This window comes from Giraffa tippelskirchi, chromosome 1 (genome assembly GCF_054371585.1).
Source record: "Giraffa tippelskirchi isolate mGirTip1 chromosome 1, T2T-mGirTip1v1.2.pri, whole genome shotgun sequence".
Classification (NCBI taxonomy): Eukaryota; Metazoa; Chordata; class Mammalia; order Artiodactyla; family Giraffidae; genus Giraffa; species Giraffa tippelskirchi.
In genome coordinates, this window is record NC_137275.1 from 113,079,907 (window position 1) to 113,088,745 (window position 8,839).

At 41.4% G+C, this 8,839-nt stretch overlaps 1 pseudogene; it reads right to left on the reverse strand.

Moving 5' to 3' along the window:
- Nucleotides 1-5,606, reverse strand: part of LOC145515811 (putative ATP-dependent RNA helicase DDX60) — a 39,859-nt pseudogene extending 34,253 nt beyond the window's left edge.
- Nucleotides 5,607-8,839: the final 3,233 nt, after the last annotated feature.

Genomic DNA, 8,839 nt, shown 5'->3' on the forward strand with positions numbered 1-8,839 from the left:
CAGAGAACATTTCACTACAGCTGCAATGTATTTTTCTGAATACTGTGAAACTGCAATTTTTGTAGGTCTAAATGGTAAAATATCAGATTTGAAGTTTAAATTCTTATTTATGAGCAATCAAGGTACTAACAATAGAAGGAGTCAATTGTCACAAATTTATTTCTTCAAAATCTGACCCCGAGGTTCAGTTTAGGTTGAAAAACATTTATTAAAAATTAACAATGATGGGGTAACTTCTCTGGTGGTCTAGTGGTTGAGACTTCACCTTCCAATGCAGGGGATGTGAGTTCGATCCCTGGTGGGGGAGCTAAGATCCCACACGCCTCACAGCCAAAAAACCAAAACATAAAACAGAAGCAATATTGTAACAAATTCAATAAAGACTTTTAAATGGTCCACATCAAAAAAAAAATCTAAAAAAAAGAAATTAACAATGATGGAAGTTGGGACAGGATGTTTGTTTAGCTTTAACCGTTTTCTGTGAGTTCAGTAAAAAGGAAAACTGTTAAGTCCATCCATAAATTTAACATTTGAAACCATGACGAGCATCCTTCTTATTGAGAAAGATCAAGAAACAGTTATTCTGAATGGAAATCGGAGCTTTTACTTTTTATAACATGGGGTTTTTCAGATCATTTTCAATCCACTTATAAACCAGATGATGCTTTTTGTAAACTCAAGAATATTACTTGTACAAGACGCTGGGGAGGTACCGCACTTCTACTGAGAGAGATTCTTGAGTGCTACCGCGTACGCTGGCAACCAATGCATTAGTTAGCATGCCTCCTACCTGAGAGTTCAGGGCATCGTGGCAATAGTCCCAGGTGAAAACACCACACAGACTTTCCCCCTTTGGCACATTTTTGTTAAAACGATTTCCAATGGTTGCTGCCACTTAATTGACAAGGGCCTGATTGTCAAGGAAAGAGATCCACTTATCATGTGGCAGATTTGAAGAATTGTTGCTTTTGAACTGTGGTGTTGGAGAAGACTCTTGAGACTCCCTTGGACTGCAAGGAGATCAAACCAGTCAATCTTAAAGGAAGTCAACCCTGAATATTCATTGGAAGGACTGATGCTGAAGCTGAAACTCCAATCCTTTGGCCATCTGATGGGAAGAACTGACTCATGGGAGAAGACCCTGATGCTGGCAAAGATTGAAGACAGGAGGAGAAGGGGACAACAGAGAATGCAATGGTTGGATATCACCGACTGAATGGACATGAGTTTGAGCAAGCTCCAGGAGTTGGTGATGGACAGGAAGCCTGACGTGCTGTAGTCCATGAGGTCGCAAAGAGTCGGACACGACTGAGAGACTGAACTGAATCATGTGACAGAGCACTGATAAAACCTCAGAGAACAACAGGCACTGTCTGGAAACACGTGCTGCTGGGGGCGGGGGCAGGGGGTTCATCACCTCCTTCTCCTCCCATCTGCCCTCATACACTGACCCACAGGCTGTCTACCAGCTGGGTGACTATGCCTAAACCTTGGTCATAGCCTCCACCTAAAGTAAAATGGGAAAAACAGCTTCATCAGAGGGAAAGACAGGAAGAGTTGCCACACGAGAAACAAACAGCTGATCCTGGGTGATCAAGGCTTAGAGAGAAGCCATGAGTCTATGTAGGAGAATGGCCGAGGTGGGCAGTGGGGTGGACATGTGGTCCTCATATTTAGGGGCGGCCTCCAGAACTCTATCTGTGAGGGTACAGGTGATCCTCACCCCAGACCAGGCAGGTGGTGGCCAGCTGAGTATGTGCAAACCCACACACATCTCTCTACTTCATACTTTGTGCCCCTAGAAAGTTTCACCTAGATTAAAATATAAACTTGAAAACATAAGCGTAAAGATACTAGAAAGTGAACAATTTCACATATTTTCATATATTTGAGCACACACATGGCAAAGCTAAATGGAAATACTGATAAATCTGACTACACAAATATTAACAAAATACCATTAATATAAGCACAATATAGTAAAAAGACAAAATGACAAAGGTACATTGGTTATAATTTGGAGAAAAAAAGAAATATACTTATTAAATACAGTTCTGGCCAATCAATAAAAAGGGAATTCCCCTTCACTAAAAGAAAAAGAAAATGGCCAGATTTCATGAACAAGTAGCTCACGAAGAAAGAAATATTCTGCCCGGAAATCATATGGGAAGACTTTTCAGTCAGTAATCACAGAAATGCAGATTTAATATGAGATGGAAATTTTTTATCAGCATGGAAATAAAATTTTTTAATGATAGGAATGTTGTTAAAAAATAAGAGACTATATACTTCCATATACTCCCAGAGGGAATAAAAATAGATTTAAACTTTTAGAAGAGTCATTTGGCTTCTAAACTTTTGGGTTCTAAAACTTTTAGAAAAGGAATATGTACTGTGTTGAATTAGCAATTCCACTTCCAGTAAGCTTAATTTTTCTTGATGTATTTTTGATTCATTTCTTACTATGAACACTTACTGCTTTCACAAGTGTGAAAAATGGAAAAGCTACGATAAAAACTAAAGTGCTAATTTCATTTAAACATGTTGATCAATCTGGTTCTGAGTCTGACCCTAAGTCACTCAACGCTACATTTTCCTAAAAACATCAGTAAAATGGAGTGAGATCTCATTTTAATCTGTAGAATCAAAGTTATGTCAACTAAATCTGCCTTTCTGAAGAATAATCACATTAAAAACAAGGGGTTGTAAATGAGGATATGCAAACTTATACTTCCTGGAAGTCAAACTTTCGTCTAAATACCAAAGATCATACTTTGTTGTTAAGTTTGACTTTAGGTGGTTCTAGCCATAAAACAAATATGGCAAAACCACTGGGTGTGAGGAACAGGCCAGGAACTGGTGCCCGAAAGCAGACTGGATATGCCCCATGGAGGGCAGAGGTGATGTGGGGTCCTTAGTGACTCCACACTGCCCAGCAAAATGGAAGTGCCTCGCTCAGTTACAGCAAAAAGCTGAACGACAAGGCTGCAAGTCCAGACTCTTCCTCACAACCCTCCAAGGAAAGTGTTACTTTAGGCTTTCAAACTGGAAGGAGAAAACACAGAAGATAAAGTAACACTCATGGAACAGAACAGACTGTTGGTTGGTGGGGATGGTGGTGGGGGCAGGGGAAGAAATGTGGGAAGGGGTCAAAAGGTACAAAGTTTCAGTTGTAAGTCAGTCCTGGGATGTAACAGTGACTATTGTTAACAACACTGTGTACCTGAACAACATTGTGTACCTGAAAGCTGCCAAGACTGTAGTCCAAAGTTCTCGTCACAAGGGGAAAAAAGGTATAACTGTATGAGGTGATTCATGGTAACTAGAATTACTGCGGTGATCACGTCACAATATACACCATTACTGACCATTACGGTGTACACCCGAAACAAACATGTTACATGTCAATTTTACCTCAATAAAAACTGAAAAAATAAACTGGAAAAAAAAAATAAAGTGAGCTAATCTACCACATGACCTTGGGCTTATTTCAAAAGAGGAGGTGCAGGAGTAAATGAGAAAATTCACTTGATTGTTACCTTGATGGGGGCCACGTCCACGAGCACCCGCTTGTCACCCGGGGACGACTCCCAGCCCTGGGATGTACCTTGATGGAGGCCACATACACGACCACCCCCTTGTCACCCTGGCATGACCTCCAGCCCCAGGATGTACCTTGGTGGGGGTCACATACACAACCACCCCCTCATTGCCCTCATGCAGCACCCTCTCCATGCAGTAGTAGGAGGCGTAGTCTTCCCTGAGGACTTGGGGGCCACGATGACCACAGACTCGTTCTTGTCCAGGAGCTCTTGCTGCAGATTCAGAGCACTGTCTCGTCAGCACCAGGTGCAGTATGACAGCAAAACCAATACGTGAAGACACCTCCCTCATAATTCCCTTCTATTGGCAGCAGGGCAGACGTGAGCTCTAGCAGCCTGTCTCCCTCGGGGGTCAGTGCCACAGTGGGACCCTCCCCCAAGCAAGCGACCATTAAGAGCAACTGTCAACCAGCCACCTGAGTGGTCGTTCTTGGTGATTGGTTGTGGGCCTCTCTTGTGTATAAAAGGAGTCTGAACTGGGACTGAGGGAGATGGTTTTCTGAGACACTAGTCTGCCATCTTCTGGGTCTGCTGGCTTTCTGATGAAAATTCTTATCCTTTGTTCCAACAACTCGCCTCCCGACTTATTGACTTGCTGCAAGCAGAGCGAGCTTGGGCCGGGTAACGCTGAGCCGCAAAGCAGTGGTTGGGAGCTGAAAACACGCCAAGAGATCCTAGAGAACTTGTGAGGAGCTCACTGCCTCTCCCAGAAGAGAGAACCGCAGTGCTTTTGAGCATACAGAGGTGGGCTTTGTGTGAAAAACTGAGACTGAGTCAGAACAAATTATCTTGTTTTGGGGCAGATTTGCTTTCTGATGACTTGTCATTAAGTGCACTTTGGCTTAGAGAAATGAAGATCTAAGAATATGTATTTTTGTGAGGGTGAAAAAGTAGCTGAATAGAAAAAAAATCAATAATTAGCCATTTTACTACTTATCTTCTCCTTTGTAAAGAGAAGAATTGCCCTACTTTAGAGGGCCTGTGGGTCCTTCAGTAAAACAGATTCTCATCCCTCAGCCTACGCTTTCATTCATCAAAATGATGACTCGTCAAAGGATCGAGAGCCCGTGTGATGGGCAGAAGACAGAACAGCCCTCCAAAGCCCCACCCTGCTCACTATCTGAATCCAAGTCCACTCTGGGCTGCATTTCAGAGCGAAGGCAGCATCAGTAGTGTGGTGTGTGTAGGATTCCTGGAAGCCCTCGGCTGCCCCAGGTCAGCCCTCGGGCAGGAAGGACCTGGGCCCTGCCCCTGAGCAGCAGCAGAGACCCTGTGGGCGACCAGCACCACCAGCACCAACACAAGGAGGATAAAGTCAGACGCTGATGAGACAGCCTGTGGGAGTGAACCTCTGAAATGGCTCTCTTGTAGCTAAGCATGTTTAATTCATAAGGTTGGACCAATGCAGAAATGCACCCTTCTATTCCTAATTTTATATCCATCAATATTATTCTTACACATATTTATGGAAAAGCAGTTACTGTGGTCCCAGATATGGGCTATAAATACCTAAATGACTGTCTATACTGTTAAACCTCCCTGAATATCTGTGCACTTTTCTGTATTTACACAGGAACCCTACTGACTCAGGGGAACCTTGGAGGCTGCTCCGTATGATACAGTCGGAACTTCAAGTACACACATGTGAATCCACCAGAACACCTCCAAGAAGATGGTCCACTTACAAAAAGTGGATGATGTGGAAAATTCACTTTCTTTAAATGGGAAAAAGTCCACATTTGACATTTCCTGTGGCAGTTTTAAATGACATGATTCAATATTAAGAACTTCATGCCAAACATGATATGAGGAACCACAATCATGAGTAGCTTCTGAGATCAGATTTAATAATACAATAGAAAATTCAGGCATTACCTGCTAGGTGTCAGGAATAAAGTCCTGAACTCTGGGGTCTGGATCTTTCCTCTCATCGTGTACCAGATAGTGGCCCATGTACTGCAGCTGAAACTGGACTGGCCCAACACTCACTGTGAGTATTGTCATTTTTCTTCTCCTTTATGCCCTTTCCTGTGACCTGTATTCATTTAAAAGTCCAACTTGAAAGTGATTTTAAATTATAACATCGTTTAAATGATCAAAATTATTTATTTTTTAAAATAAAATGACTGAAAACTAATTTTTTATCAGAAAAGCATTTTACCATCTTTGAAATTTTGCAATATTTATTGAAGAAATCTTTTACCATCTGAATCATTATCTTAACTAAGGGTAAAAAGCACACATCAAGATTTTCAAATACCCATCACAGTACTTGAACTACAATCTGATACAAAGACAATTAAACAATCACAATACAGCTTTTAATGTTCTCCTAGAATTAAACACAGGACTAGTTTTAAGGGTCTGCAGAGACTATCTCGCATTCAATTTGCTTTGTCCAGACAAGCATTTGTAAAATGTTCCAGTTCCAGATTACTTGGAGAAGGAAATGGCCACCCACTCCAGTATTCTTGCCTGGAAAATCCCATGGACAGAGGAGCCTAGTAGGCTGCAGTCCATGGGGTCGCTAAGAGTCGAACACGACTGAACGATTTCACTTTTACTTTTCACTTTCATGCACTGGAAAAGGCAATGACAACCCACTCCAGTGTTCTTGCCTGGAGAATCCCAGGGACGGGGGAGCCTGCTGGGCTGCCGTCTATGGGGTCGCACAGAGTCGGACACGACTGAAGCGACTTAGCAGCAGCAGCAGTGCTGTATCTTTGCTATTGGGCCCTCTCTGAGACTTCATTGCTCATCAATAAAAGAGGTAATAATACTTGGCATGGCAACTCACTTCAGTATTCTTGCCTGGGAAATCCCATGGACAGAGGAGCCTGGCGGGCTACAGTCCATGGGGTTGCAAAGAGTCAAACATGACTGAAGTAAGTGAGCTTCAGTCATGTCTAACTGAAGCTTCTTTCTCAATAAGAAAGTATCTAAGCCTTTAATAAGAGATGAGTAGATAATTTACAAAAGAAATACAAATATTGATAAAAGCGTCCAACCTCTTTAGGAATAAAGATGATGAGCTAGCGTATTTTTACTTTCAAATTAGCAAAGTATATTTTAAGGTTAATAGCACTGGAAATCACAGGATAAGTCCTTTCTCTTCCATTTTGCCGATGAGTATAAATAGGTACAGAGTGACTGCAAAGCCATTTGGCAGTACATATGATTTCCATTAAGCATGTTGATACTTTTGGATTGACTGTTCAAGTTCCAGGTATGTAGGTTAGTGAGCTATACAAAATGTGTACAAAGATTTATGCTCCAAGACATTCACTACAGAGTTATTTGTTAAAGCCAGTTTTCAAACAATTTAAATATTCAGCATTAGAGAGCTATTACACATCCAATAAAAATAAACTTTGTGAAGAATTTTTTGATAATCAGCAAAAGTGGTCTATTAAAGTCTGTTATTAATATATTTGTTAGTTAATATTATTGTGTGTGTGTGTGTGCTCAGTCATTTCCAACTCTGCATCCCCGTGGACTCTAGCCACCAGGCTGCTCTGTCCATGCGATTTCCCAGGCAAGAATACTGGAGTGGGTTGCCAGTTCCTCCTCCAGGGGATCTTCTCCACCCAGGGATAGAACCCATGTCCCTTGTGTCTCCTGCATTGGCAGGTGCATTCTTTACCATTATAGTGATATTAGTTTCCTGGTTTGACAAAGGTGCCTTCATTACATTAGATGTTAACATGAGGGAAAGCTGAGTAAGAAGTATATGGAAACTCTACAATTATTGCATATTTCTTAACAATTAAATGATTCATTCAAATAAAAAGCTTTTTTTAAAAGCTTCAATACTTCTTCCAACATAGTTTTCCATTTTAAATTTCCAAAAAGACGTCCTAACAGTAAAGCTTGGCATTCCTCCAGTTCCTCCATCAGCGCCTTATAAGCATTCTCAATGTTCTTCTTATTCTGCGAAAGGAAGGCAAGTCACATAAATAAAACATTCCATTACTCTACAATTATAGAAAATCATATATTGAAGATAATATTGTTACTATATATTTCTAAGTAAAAAAAAATACACTAATGTAATTCAGTTCAGTCACTCAGTTGTGTCTGACTCTTTGAGCCCCCATGGACTGCAGCACACCAGGCTTCTCTGTCCATCACCAACTTACGGAGCTTGCTCAAACTTGTGTCCACCGAGTTGGTGATGCCATCCAACCATGTCATCCTCTGTCGTCCTGTTCTTCTCCTGCCGTCAATCTTTCCCAGCATCAGGGTCTTTTCCAAGGAGTCGGTTCTTCGAATCAGGTGGCCAAAGTATTGGAGTTTCAGCTTCAGCATCAGTTCTTCCAATGAATATTCAGGACTGATTTCCTTTAGGATGGACTGGTTTGATCTCCCTGCTGTCCAAGGAATTCTCAAGAGTCTTCTCCAACACTACATTTCAAAAGCATCAATTCTTCGGTGCTCAGCTTTCTTTATAGACCAACTCTCACACCCATACATGACTACTAGAAAAACCATAACTTTGACTAGATGGACATTTGTCAACAAAGTAATGTCTCTGCTTTTTTAATATGCTGTCTAGGTTGGTCATAGATTTTCTTCCAAGGAGCAAGCATCTTTTAATTTCATGGCTGCAGTGCTTTTGGAGCCCAAGAAAATAAATCTCTCACTGTTTCCATTGTTTCCTCATCTATTTGCCCTGAAATGAAAGGAGTGGATGCCTTGATCTTCGTTTTCTGAATGTTGAGCTTTAAGCCACCTTTTTCACTCTCCTGTTTCACTTTCATCAAGAAGGTCTTTAGTTCTTCCCTTTCCGCCATAAGGTTGGTGTCATCCCTTTATCTGAGGTTACTGATATTTCTCCTGGCAATCTTGATTTCAGCTTGTGCTTCATCCAGCCTGGCATTTCACATGATGTACTCTGCATATAAGTTAAATAAGCAGGGTGACAATATACAGCCTTGACATATTCCCTTCCTGATTTGGAACCAGTCTGTTGTTCCATGTCCAGTTCTAACTGTTGCTTCTTGACCTGCATACAGATTTCTCAGGAGGCAGGTAAGGTGGTCTGGTATTCCCGTTTCTTTCAGGATTTTCCACAGTTTATTGTGATCCACACAGTCAAAGGCTTTGGCCTAGTCAATAAAGCAGAAATAGATGATTTTCTGGAACTCTCTTGCTTTTTTGATGATCCAGCAGATGTTGGCAATTCTAAATCCAGTTTGAACATCTGGAAGTTCACGGTTCACGTACTGTTGAAGCCT